This window comes from Plectrocnemia conspersa, unplaced genomic scaffold (genome assembly GCF_051122295.1).
Source record: "Plectrocnemia conspersa isolate PC_06_02 unplaced genomic scaffold, ASM5112229v1 ptg000014l, whole genome shotgun sequence".
Classification (NCBI taxonomy): domain Eukaryota; kingdom Metazoa; phylum Arthropoda; class Insecta; order Trichoptera; family Polycentropodidae; genus Plectrocnemia; species Plectrocnemia conspersa.
Window position 1 is genome coordinate 21,633,985 of NW_028277178.1, and position 13,313 is coordinate 21,647,297.

General features: G+C 28.5%; 1 long non-coding RNA gene across 2 annotated transcripts; it reads left to right on the forward strand.

Annotated features, from left to right (window-relative positions):
- The first annotated feature begins 242 nt into the window (after positions 1 to 242).
- On the forward strand, positions 243 to 4,250 carry LOC148226506 (uncharacterized). 2 transcript variants are annotated; one of them, XR_015812331.1, is made up of 3 exons: positions 243 to 341; positions 3,244 to 3,397; positions 3,458 to 4,250. It is a non-coding gene; the product is annotated as an uncharacterized LOC148226506 (long non-coding RNA). The 2 variants fall into 2 exon arrangements; XR_015812330.1 differs by lacking the exon at positions 243 to 341 and adding an exon at positions 2,669 to 3,183.
- Positions 4,251 to 13,313: the final 9,063 nt, after the last annotated feature.

The following is a 13,313-nucleotide window of genomic DNA, read 5'->3' on the forward strand; positions in this document are numbered from 1 at the left end:
TGGGACTTTTCTCCCCCTAAAGTATGACGTTAAATACATCTGGTCTACCTTAATAAGACGCAAGCCTAATAACAATTATTATTGCACAAATTATTATTATGATAATAGCATTGCGTAAGGATATGAGTCTACAACGTAATAGTTATTGAATATTATATACATACGTATATAATGGTTAAATTGCAACATCGTGCTGTAGAAAACTGGTTCTCTATCGCTTGCGCCGATTGATATAATTCTGGGGTGGCTTTGTATCATTAAGTGTGGTATCTGGAGATTGCCTATTCTCAGACAGCGCAGTATCTGGTGTTACACACTCTAGATTTGCCAGAATCTAGCAGGTATGTTTTAACTTTTTAGATTACTTTCCATATATTTAAATAATCAGATATTTTATTTACAGTACAGGGATTACCTAGTTTATAATTAAAAAGTTTTTAATTAAATAAAATTAGACGACAGCCGGCTTATTCCAGCATTTGATTTTTTTTTGACTGGCTAATGATTGTTCGTTTTCCAGCAATACTGAATATAAAATGCTTTCTTGGCGAGGTTCTATTTGGATCCATACTTACTAATTAATATTTCTAATAAGCAAACTCTTCGATAGTTCGAGATATTCAAACTCTGATTGTAAAATATTTAAACATAATAAAAAAACGCAGTATATCCCTGACGACATTGCAATGATAGATAAATAATATTTTTTTTTGTTAATATTACAGCATCAATTAAAGTGTATGATGCAATAAAAATAAAAAGCAAACTGTATGGAGACGCATTTTATATGTATATATATATATATATTAGCATATCTCTTTCTTTATAAATATTTATAAAGTCTAGTGATTTGGCACAAAAGAATAAAAGTTTTCTCTAGAAATGCGTAGGTAGTAGTTGCTCATTATCTTATATACCGGAATTGTAGGTAGTAGGGTGTGTAAGAAGAAAATATCTTTGGAATAAAATTGTATTTAATACTTGAATATAATATATATATATGAAAAAATGAAGTTTTTGTAAAACATTTTAGATCTTTATTTGATGCAGATTTTTAATATTTAATTTATACTTATACAAAGGTCAACATAAAATTATAAAATTTTGTTACAAAACTTATATCATATTATGTAAGTTACATAGGTTTAACACTACAAGTAATATGTAAATGTACAATATTAGGAAATTGAGTTATCAAGAATGTTGCTTATATACATTAATAAATTTTTAAATATAGTTAGCATAACTTCAAAAATATATATTAGCTATTAGCTTTTGGTAATACACCTTTTTGTAAGCTATTTAATTTATTTGTTTGTAAAATTAGTTTAACACTGAGACGACTGTCAGTTATACGTAATAAAAAAAATTCTCCAAATACCCGGACATATGTACATGCATATGCATATTGTAAAAAAATGGTTTAGGGCTATCGTAAAAGTAAAAAAAAAAACAAGAAGAGAGAATGATATTTTCTTAGCCGGATGTACTAAATAACTACCGAAAAATTATAGCCATAAGTTGACCGAAGAAATTGCTAAATTGTAAAAAAAGGAATATGTACAAATGGAAATGTTTTATTTCCTTCTATCGAATCAAGTAATACCTTTCTCATTATATGGTCATTGCGGCCAATGCACCTTATCAAAGCTTTAGCACTGCAGGTACTGTAATATTAGTATTTATCAATAAAATACTATACAATCATCGCACTTAAAGCTAAAAATAAAAATAAAGCAATTTTTTATTGTATACAGCCAAGTTCTGTTTTTAAAATGATATATATATACATATATAATAAGTGTTTATTTATAAATTGATAAACAAGGAAAATATATATAAATTATTCATCTTATTTTCTATTTTCAAAACTTTCCAGCGTATATAGAGATAAATAAATATTAAAACATGTTTGCGTTAATTATACACGACTGTAGTCTTGTGGTGTTATTATAATCTATTACAACATTTTGGTACGGATCAGCATTCTCTAGTATGACCGCAGGCATGGAAAATTTTCATATCGTGCATTATGAGTGTGCTCAATATTGCAAATATTTGGCTTGTTCCTTAATTTAATAAGTCATAAAATGTTTGATGTAACACATGTTTGTATATGTACAATATTTCGCAAATAAACTGTAATAATTAATTAGAAATGTTACCACTTATAGCTTGTCATAGCTTGAAACTTAGATGGCATCATCAGATTTTTTTTATATATACACTTTCTTTACATCGCACGCTTTACCCGTCTTTTAATGAAAATATATTTTAATTATTGTGTATTTTACAGCCCTAAACGAAAGGATGTTAACAAATAAATTGCGAGTATTTTTATTTTATTTTCTATATGAATTTTTAAAATAAGCCTCGAAGTAGACCAAGAACCGTTATAAACGAAAAGCATTTGCAGGCTATGAAAAGCTAATCCTCATACGAAAATTCGCAGGTGATATAGGAGTTGTTGAAATTTTCTAATCTTGAAAATATCGCATTTTGATTTCACCTAAAAATTTGACAATTTCATATTGTATAACATAATATATACTATATCTACCTTATATATACAACAGTTTTTAAACCTATACGTGTTTCGCTTTATATTTTCACCATTCAATTTCCTCCAGTTGTGTGCATTTGATATATCTCGCCGTAGCCTTTATCGCAACGTTTCTCGTTAGACGGTTTCCTTTCGTCCATTAAATGTCGAGTCCCTTTAGAGCTCATTGTTAGAAATAACCGCGTTTCGCCTTCAATAGAAAATTCACAATAAATCATAAGAGGTCATCTTTATAATACTTTATTATCCACAATCGGAATATATTTCATAGAGCGTATCGTATTTCCGATATTTTATTGTATTATGTCAAAGTAAAATATAGTCCGTCGATAAATATACTATAATAATTAAGTTAATAATTTGACAGTTACAAGATAATTATTTTTTTATTTTTATATATAAATGTGTTCGTACAAAATAGACGAGCACATTTTTGCTGATACGATCAGACTTGTAGTGATTAGAGATAACGTTCAAAGACTTGGCGAAAAATAGCAAAATGCAGTTCAGCGTTGCATTTCTTTGTTCAATTTTTCTAATGATCTCATACAATCAGGTCAGATCTCGTGTAATTCCATCGAACGACAAAAATACCTTCCCAGCAAATTACAGCTCATACGGTTTTTAGTCAATGAATAAATTCAACTTATTTTATATTAAAAAAAATATATATATTTTAGATTATGAACCGATCTACGTAGAAGTATATTCGGAAGATTGTTCATCTGCACCAGTAGGACAGCAAACTTCTGAAAGCAATGAATACAACTGCACCATTGTCCAAGAAGGGAATATATTGGATTCCATAAAAGAGGCCATAGAAGACATACTATGGTAAGACTAAATAAAGCTGAATAAAATAAAAATATATTAAATAAACTATTTATTTTTAAGGAACATGGATTAATCGAGTCAGAAGATTTTATGTTAATAATAATACTTAATTCTGATAATAATACATGTGTTACTTTCTAATTATACATATCCATAGCCCTAAGTGTAATTTAGCTTAATCTATAATTGTAACGCTTTCAAGAAAAACAAACATTTCTGTGGTACGTTGTAATTAAATATAGTAACGTCTTTTACGTTATTTTTCTATATTTTTACATTTAAAGGTTTCATCGTCTTTTTCACAAATATTTTAATTTCTTGTCTGCAATCTATCAGAAAGTATTTTACCTGATTAAGGAGCTATTTTTAAACATTTTGCAGTGTTGCTCTCAATAACAATGTTGGTAATATTTTTTTACACTTCTTAATCACTGTTTGCTATTTCAAATTTTTATTTCGCATTATTAGGTATGTTTTACTCAATGGTAAGGTTACATAGTTTACTTTTACAACTATTATATAACTTGATTTTTATATAAATTCACGCAAATTAAATGTGGCATTAGTTATTTTATTTTTATAAGTTTTTTGCTATTGTAAATTATTTGTGATTAGGCACTAAAGTTTGTATACCTCTAAAAGTAAAAACACGAAATTGTAGACATTGCCATATAATTTTTTCTTAGTAATTTATTACAAATCCACTATTAAAAAAGCATATACTTTCTAGGAAAAAAGTAATTGCATATTTCAAGCATGTAGTTTACATATAAATTAAGTCTTATCTCTACACCATAAAAAATTTCATGTTCTTACATTGTATATAATAAAACATGCTTTATTTTGATTTATATAGCTGAAATCTTAAATTTGTTTTTTTTATATATGAAATATAAATAGTTGCACAAAAGTTAATTTTTATACATTTTTAACAATATTTTTAAGTAAAGTAAAGTATTTATTGATTTTTTGTTGATTAGATATAAGATATTTTCTAAGAGCTGAAGTAGCTTATTATCAGAGAATTTTCAATATCTAAAAGCTCGATTTTAATTAATCATCGCGATAATAATTCGTGAAATTAGAAAAATCTTGGTAAACGTAATCGAAATTATAATTTTATAATAATTACTAATTCTGATTTCTTAAATACGACAGAAATTACAAAAAAACTAAGTTTCACATGGGATTTAAACCCAGATCTTTTAGGTCAATAGTCAGCGACATTTTAGAAATATAAAAAGTTTTGGGCCGATTATGAACACGAAAAGTTTTATCAGGTTATGGCAAACAATTAAAATGTCAAATAAGTTTAGGTAAAAGGAAAAATGAACACTACAGAATATCAAATAATGGAGTGTGACTTTACAGCCAAAAAGACGTCGGTGGAAAATGTTAATAATTTTATAGTTTAATTTACATATTGCGAGTTACTGTGATGGGCGAGGTCGTTTTCTCCGAGCAGTGGTGGAGAAGCTGGCGAAAGGATAATGTCAGTAGAAGAACCTTAGAGGCCTTATACGTGTAGTAGTGGTTGGTCTTTCTGCTGCAGTCGTGTCTGGTGGAGTCTCTCCCTGGTGATGGTCGTTCATGATCGAATGGTCTTTGTCTACGGGCCGTATCTCAGCCTATCTCCTGTCGGGCCGTGTCTGCGTGTCTGCACATCTGCCGTGTCTTCCTCATTGAAGACTAGCTTTAAGTATTAAGGGCTGCAAAACTTGCTAACGAATCATAATCATGCCGCAACCATCCAGCCTCTAAACATCCCCATTAGAGAAACTTCCACTAAAGATCTTGGAATCACTTTTAAAATCAAGTAAAGGTTACGATGTCTGCGATAAATATTCTAAGATCGAATTTATTTTGAGGAACGCATTTCACGTTAACGATGGTAAGATATTCGTGTCTTCTATCACACTTTAGTTCGCAGCATTTATAATTTTAAATCCTCAAGTAATCAAATACTGCCAATCTAAAAAGTTTAGATAATGTTATTGAAATACTTATAAGGGTATCTATAACTTGGTTATCATTCGTTCTTATATCCCACCGCCTTTCTTTTTAAAGATCTTTTATTATTTTCACAGAAAGTGGATATTGTTAAGCATTTCTTCAAACTACTAATTTAATTTCTACTAATAAAAGTTGGTACAACTGATTTATTATTATTTTTTAAGAGTATAAGATAATAAAGGTTTTGAATCATATCTTATAGAGAACTGTGTTAAATTAAAATATACACAATATTTATATTTTTTATTAATTTAGTAATAGAGCTACCTATGAGCAACCATATTTTAAGAACAGAACATGAATTTTTATCCTTTCGTTTCATAAAATAGCTTTAACTTATTGTGCTTGTATACACGAACCTTGAATAAAATCAGTATTATCTTAAAAAATAAATTAAGCATATTTAATGTGAGCAATTTGATAAAATATGCTTTCTTTTATTTATTACCATTTTTTAATAACAGTTTTATTTAGAGCAAATATATTTATTTTCTTTTGCATAAACATTAATTACATAACGATAAGAACGCAAATACATATATATGATAAGCATTTTATCTGTAACGGAACACAAATTAATAATAAATAAATATATTTGGTGACCTTCAACTTTTATAGGTGATATAAAAAGGTATTGTGTAAATTATTTTTGGCGTGAATTACGACTATGTCGTTATTATTGTTCGCAATCCTCACGAGATCCATTCTCTATATCCAACTACGTAGTATGTCCATTTTAGCGATCGCTCGAGACTTGACGTTTGTAACAAGTATGTATGTAAATTACAATATATGGGTATATAAAGGTTCCAAAACCTGTCTATGTCTAATATATGACTTTTGCTATAATAATATACACCTAGTTCAGGTATTATAAAACCGAAATATATTCATTTAAATTGTTCTAATATAGAAGACTTAAAAGTTATATTTGTAAAAAATACAAAATATATAATTATTACATATAAATAAAATGGCAGTTATTTTTAACAAAATTCACTTGAAAGCCTAAACTAAAACTCTTAAAACTTAGTGAAAAAACAATAATCATTGCATGCAAGATCCGGAGTGTAGAGGAGATGAATGATGATATTTCATCCAAAAGAGGTCGTCGAATTGCCGTTTTTTAATCTACGCAATAATTTAATCCAATTCTTTTGAATAATAATTTAATTACAATATGTTACTAGTTGTTAATAAAATTATTTTAAAATCAGTGCAGCGTGGAATAAACCCAGTTAATTTTGTAATTATTGTTTTATTATTAAATAACCTATTTTATACCCTATTGTATTTAAATTTATTATATCAAGTTAAAAATCATAATTGTTAGGTTTTTTTTTGACATGTTTTACTTCAAATACTCAATATTCCAATAAATATACTTTATCTAACAAGTTTAATGTACTCTAATTTCTTTAAGAGGTACCTAATACAAAGTTTTTTTTTTTATTTGTAAAAATATTTTACATACATATATTTTAAATTAGTATTATTATATCGTAGATGTTTCTTACATACAGTACATATTAAATGTTTCTGATATTTTTTTTTTGAATGGCACAAAATTTGATGTTCCATCAATAGTTTTGGGTGTATGATTGTTTTACACAAATATATTTTTGTGTAATTAGCAAAAAAGTTCACCGACCACTGGTTTAGTTGCTTAGTTTGCGTCTCGTGTCTAGGCAAGTTACACAGCGAATAGTTAAGTTGAACGACAACACTTGTGGGTTATGTAAATTTATTTGGACGTCACAGAATGGATGTTTTAAGCTTTTGATCAATGCAAATTGCTTCGCATAGGAGCAGATCAAACTCCGTGCAGCCTCCCTTGATCCACTTACACCGTACAGAGATAAGTCGTGCCATGAGTCGGATAACGAATTTATATAGTGCATAGCACTATATATCATTTGTATTATACGCGGTGTAGATAATAACGTCATACCGTTTCATTACACCGTCTGACACATACGACCGCGTTATTTCATCATGCAGTTGAATTGCATTAACATAATTCAATTATGCAAGGCAATTTGGTAAGCTTTCGGATTTAATCGTTTGTATAACAACAATATGCTTCATTGATTGATCGCGTCATACTGACGCCTAAACTTAGAATAATATTTAAATAATATGTCAAAAATAGGTTACAAAAATACATATATTGCACCATAAATGTAAGGTTTTATCTTTGTTTCGATAATTTTTGTATTTTATGATGTTTATATAGTAGTGCGACTTTAAATCGTATTTAAACTATAATCAAATATGGTACCGATTTACTGCGCCGATTAGACTTTTCTCAACCGGATAGTAGTCCTTACTGTTGTGCGTTCTTTATTGCTATGACGTAGAAATTTATTATTGCTGTTATTTCTTAGACGTTGTATGTATACGTTGTAGTATTTGGTGAATTTACAATTGCAGTACATAGTACTAGATCACAACTTTTACATATTCGATATAGAAAAAAACGTTAACAAATATTAAACATTATTTAATTCAAACAATTTAAATGTAATTGGATACAAATATTTTGTGCTCAGACTGTACGTTCACTGGTTAATTTAATATTGAAAAGCTATTCAGTGTTAACTATGCCACGACTCAATTGACCTCATCGTTTTCCCAAACCTCATTTGCTTATTTAAAATTCCTTTTCCCTTATCACCCGGTGTAACCCTAATAAGAACTGATTCGATCCAAACCAGAATGCCACTTTGCCTTAATTTAAATCTTCACTCGTGCATGTCTGTATACCGTAAAATAAAAGTTTTTATTTATACATACATATGTATATATACACATACATATGTTACATATACAAAAAAAATGATTTTAGTATATCACTCATTGTTTAATTTTACAGCCTGATTTATGTTCTAAATATAAACAATCTGTATGATCTATAAAGTGTTGTAAAGTACTGGAAAATATATTTTTTAAAAAACTATTGTCGTCCTCAATAAAAGACATATAAGTCATCATCATAAGATTGGATGGTCCCTTTCTTAATTTTAATTTTACACTCGCAATAAACATGAACTTGAAATATTTTATGTTTTTTTAAATATCATTTTCATGTGTGATGATTAAAAATATGAGCTTAATCATGAATTATTTATAATAATTTATTATATTTTACGAATAGCTTAAAACCAGTTGATAATATATCTTTAAAAATTCAAAATCATTGTATATTTTTTTTTTTCTATTTTACCTAACAAATTTTATTTAATAAATTACCCAGCTGTGTATTAACTGTTGATGTGATTACTAAAAGTCACATTTTACCTAACAAATTTTATTTAATTAATTACCCAGCTGTGTATTAACTGTTGATGTGATTACTAAAAGTCATATCATTTACTAAAATCTCTTTGTACGAATACCGAAATAACGAAATTACCAGTATAACGTATCTTTAAATTGTCCCCAAAAAATTCATTCAAATATTTTTCATTGTAACGAAGACTGATCTCAGTATAACGAAATATTTTAATCCGAATTTAAGAATGACGTTACAACTTGACACTCTTTTAACAAATGTTATTGTGTTCATTACAGTATCCTTAAAAATAGACTAAAAACAATCTGTCAATATTGTAAGATACTATTTTGATTCTGTATGGTAATTATGATGCTATATGATAATTAAAAATAAAATAAAAATATATTATCTTACATACAATATAGCGAATTTTCATTATAACGAAATTTTTCTTCTGTCCCGAGAGCTTTGCTATACTGAGATTTCACTGTTTATGTAATATTATTTATTTTTAAAATAAAACACTATTAAAAATTATATAAATGTTAGAATTGACAACAGCAATTTTTCGTTTTAAAATAATATACTTTGACATTAATTTTACTCACTGACGTTTAATTAACTTAATTACGAATTTTACTTACGTTTATTTTGCTTAATAATAAGCTCTAAATTTTTTTAAATCCAAATTTGTACAGTAAAATAAAAAAATTACTAGTTTTATTTTTTTGCTAAGAAGATTTGTTTTTGAAGCAATGATATAAACTGGCCCTATCAAATAAGAGAATATATTTATTTTCAAAATCTCATTGCTTCCAATAATCTTTTCGTTCGAGCAGCTTAATTTCTGAATATGTCTTTTTTTGTATTAATAGTAAAAACATAGCGACAATCGCTCAATGTAATTAAATTTGGTTTGAAAGAAAAATGCATCTCTAATGGTCAATTATTTTTGTTAATTAGGTGAGCGAAGCATTCAAAACTTAAATTATAATTAATGTGATAAAGCTTAGAATAAAACGCGATTGATGCCAAAGCTAGTAATACATAAAAAGAGACGATCATAGACGCGATAAAAGACATTTAATAATCCTAATATAATACAATATAAGAATATAGGATAAAATCTCCAATTTATCATAAAGATAAAATAAAAACATAAATTGGTTCATGTAAAGAATGCCCAAAGTCTACACTGTCAGAAACTCGATCCTTCGGATTGTCAGAAAAGATGGATAAAGGAATAAATAATTCCATTCCAAGCACGATCCTCATCAATAATGAAACGACGATAAAGAAGTTAATCTGCAGCGTATAATGCTTCGAAGACTGTTTGCCTGAAATGAATTTTATCAAAATTAGATATTGCGTTGTAATTGCTAAAATTGCGTTATCGCTTTTGAATTTGTTTGCCGTTCGGTACGTGTATAAGGACTCACACCTGTTCCGGTACGCGACCGGTTAAGCTTCTAGTGTAAAGTTCCAGTTACGAGCTCGGTAACGATAAATGGAAGCAACAGTATTGCGCAGGTATATCCCCAGTGGGAGAGTGAGTAATATTTGAGCAAAACTTAATCTTCCGTTTAAATATTTGTCCGGAACATACAGCCTCCGACGTTATAATGCCAGTGTATGAATAACACCATGGGGGTATGGAATATTATTTAGCAGCGCTGGTTGTTGCCCGACTCGGGTTTTCCGCGCTAAATAACGAGTTTGACTAAAAATACGAAAGAATAAACACATGAATCTGTACAAGTTTGTTGCGAATGCGGATTTCGAGCTTTCGACCGACGTTTGCTGATTTAAAAGTTTATTCAAGCCCGTGGGATAAACGGCGGAATAGATGGATTTATCTTTAGAAATGGCCTTTATTCGATTCGTGTGCTCGATAAATGTAATTTTAATAAATTATTTGCAGACTTGACGTTATACAAGTTTGATAATCGATTAGTATTTTTGCCGTATTTTATCAATAGATAGTGCCATTGTTTATTATTTAGGGTTTTTTAACCCTTAGGGGACTTCGCAGCCAGAAAGACGCCGGAAAAAGGTAATAATTTATTTGTGTTACATATATATTGCAACAAACTATTCTGCGCGAGTATTGTTTTTTCCGAGCGCTGGTGGGGAAGCTGGTGGAGGGATGATGTCCAGTGGATGGTCCTCTGAGTACTCTGAGTACTGACTGTTACGTTCATTCTTATAATTACCGTGATTAGAGTGGTTAAGTGCGCGAGTTTAAAGAAGAACCACCACAATAATCCGTTATTTTATATGGTGACCTTCTACTTCTACATATAAATCAAATATTATTCGAACACAGATAAAATTATTATTTTTATTATTTTAGGCATTTATATTTCTATATAAAACGTTCATTTCAATACGATAATTATATTTTAAAATATACTATGTGCAAACTATTATTAATACTGATTTCTCTTTTGGTTTAAATTTTGTCGTGACCCATGGATAGACGTTTTTTATCGTCAATGTAGTTGAAGTAAAATTATCTGTGGGGCTTGCGCTTATGCTTTTGGCTTGTTAGAGGTCTGAATAAAATTAATTTGTTTATTAAGCAATCGTTTAATTTATGCGTGTATGTTTATTTATATTTTACTATAAAATACTTTAACTATACGAATTCATAAAATCAATAAGGAATGTGCTTGCAAGGAGCTCATGATTTCTTTTATGTTCTGATCTGTATTGGAAATCGTAAACCGTAAGTCACCCTCTGGATCCATTTGTGACGATATTTAGTTTTAATGGCAACTAAATTTGAAAAGCCGGTTTCACATAAGAATGTCGATAATAGACTAAGATTAGAGATTTGCGTCGCGTCTCTTGGCACTCCATTTAGCGGCTATTGGGGCTTTCTGCCGTCACAGAAATGTATATAAAATTTGATAATATAATTTTATTTCGCTATTTTATTGCTATTTGATTATTTTTAAATCCATATTTTATATTTTTTGTCTAAAAAATAAATGTTTCATATTGAATCAATATCTTATATATTTATAAATAAAATTTATATGAATTTTAAAACCACAAAAAAGTTTTTATAGAAGAAATCCATGGTTTGAACACTACTGATATACAAAACATATACTGGTTGATAATTATTTTCATGTTTAAAACTTTGTTATTAGCTACAATATATTTAATTAGTCACATAAAATAAAACATTGGTGGATTTAGTTCAAGGATGAAAACTAAAAATTCTTTTACAATTTAAGAAAATAGATTATTTTCTGATTTATATATATGTAGCTGAAGATTTAAAACCAATAAAATTTATTTTGCGCTTTGACATTTTTTTTTTATATTTCAATTTAATGTTATTGCAATGTTTTTAACTCTCCGTTACCTGAGTGGTGTCTGTGAAACTAAAAGAAGTAATAAACCAAATGAAAAAAATGCGAGTAAGGGAGGGTTAACTGTCAAATTTGTTTATTTTAAAAGAACTTAATTATTTTTAATATTAAGTTATCTGATGGTTTAAGCGACGATGTTTCGTGTATAAGGATTTAAATTTTGTCGCGAAGATTTTGACATATATTATGACTAAAATCGATATCTAACTAGTTACAGATAATATCACTCTCAGAATTATAAAAATATATAGCGTGTATTTTTATATTTATTTGATATCTTAAACCCACTTTAAAACCAGTCGTAGAACATTAATGAACAAATCAGATCTAGTGTAATTTCACATTAAGTGCAATAGGATACACACCAAAAACAAACAAAATAGATTTAAGGACTATTTAAGGCATTTAAAACGCACTTACACATAAAGAATATGGTAATTTCAATGAGCAAAAATTATAGACAAATATACTGTTATGAAGAGGTAAAATCATAAACTGTAGTATGAGTTCTGTTTCTCTCCCATTTATGTACACGAATAACGTATGTAAAATGTATGTCGTACAATATACATCATATGACATATATTATACATACTGAACAATAATCAGTTAAAATGAAGCGGCTCTATATTTAAAAGAATTTCAATTGAAAGTGAATTAAGCAGTAGGCAGTATTATACCTACACCTTTATAGTTGGACCTTAGCAGTCGAGCAGCATTCCAATTTCAATCCCCGGATTTAGTTTGAAAGCTATGGAGTAACTAGAAAGCAGAAGGAGATAATTCAAGACTTAAAACAACCGGTATTCTCAGACTCAAAACTACAGCACAAGCAATCAAGTATGTATATTCATAATAATCGTATAAACTTGCACGTCCGATTCAATAAATTATATAAAAAATAGATACTGCATATATTGGTATAATTTGGGTTTTAGATACCTGTTAAATTGATTTATTTCTCCTTTTTCAAATAATGTGAATAAAGACTTTACATTGTAGTGTATGTCGCATTATAACTTAATTAATTTTCATGTCTCTCGTGTAATTAGGCTTAACGAAGTATTAATTTCTCAATCATGGGTGTACAAGACCGTGTTTATATATATTTTGAGATGATATTCGAGCAGCCTGTCTCCGTTTTGGAAGATTAATTACTAAACTAAAGCATTTGAAAGGCAAAGGGTCCCACAAATGAGGTATTGAGTTTGCCTTCCGGGACTAGACTTCGAGATTCGCCGCT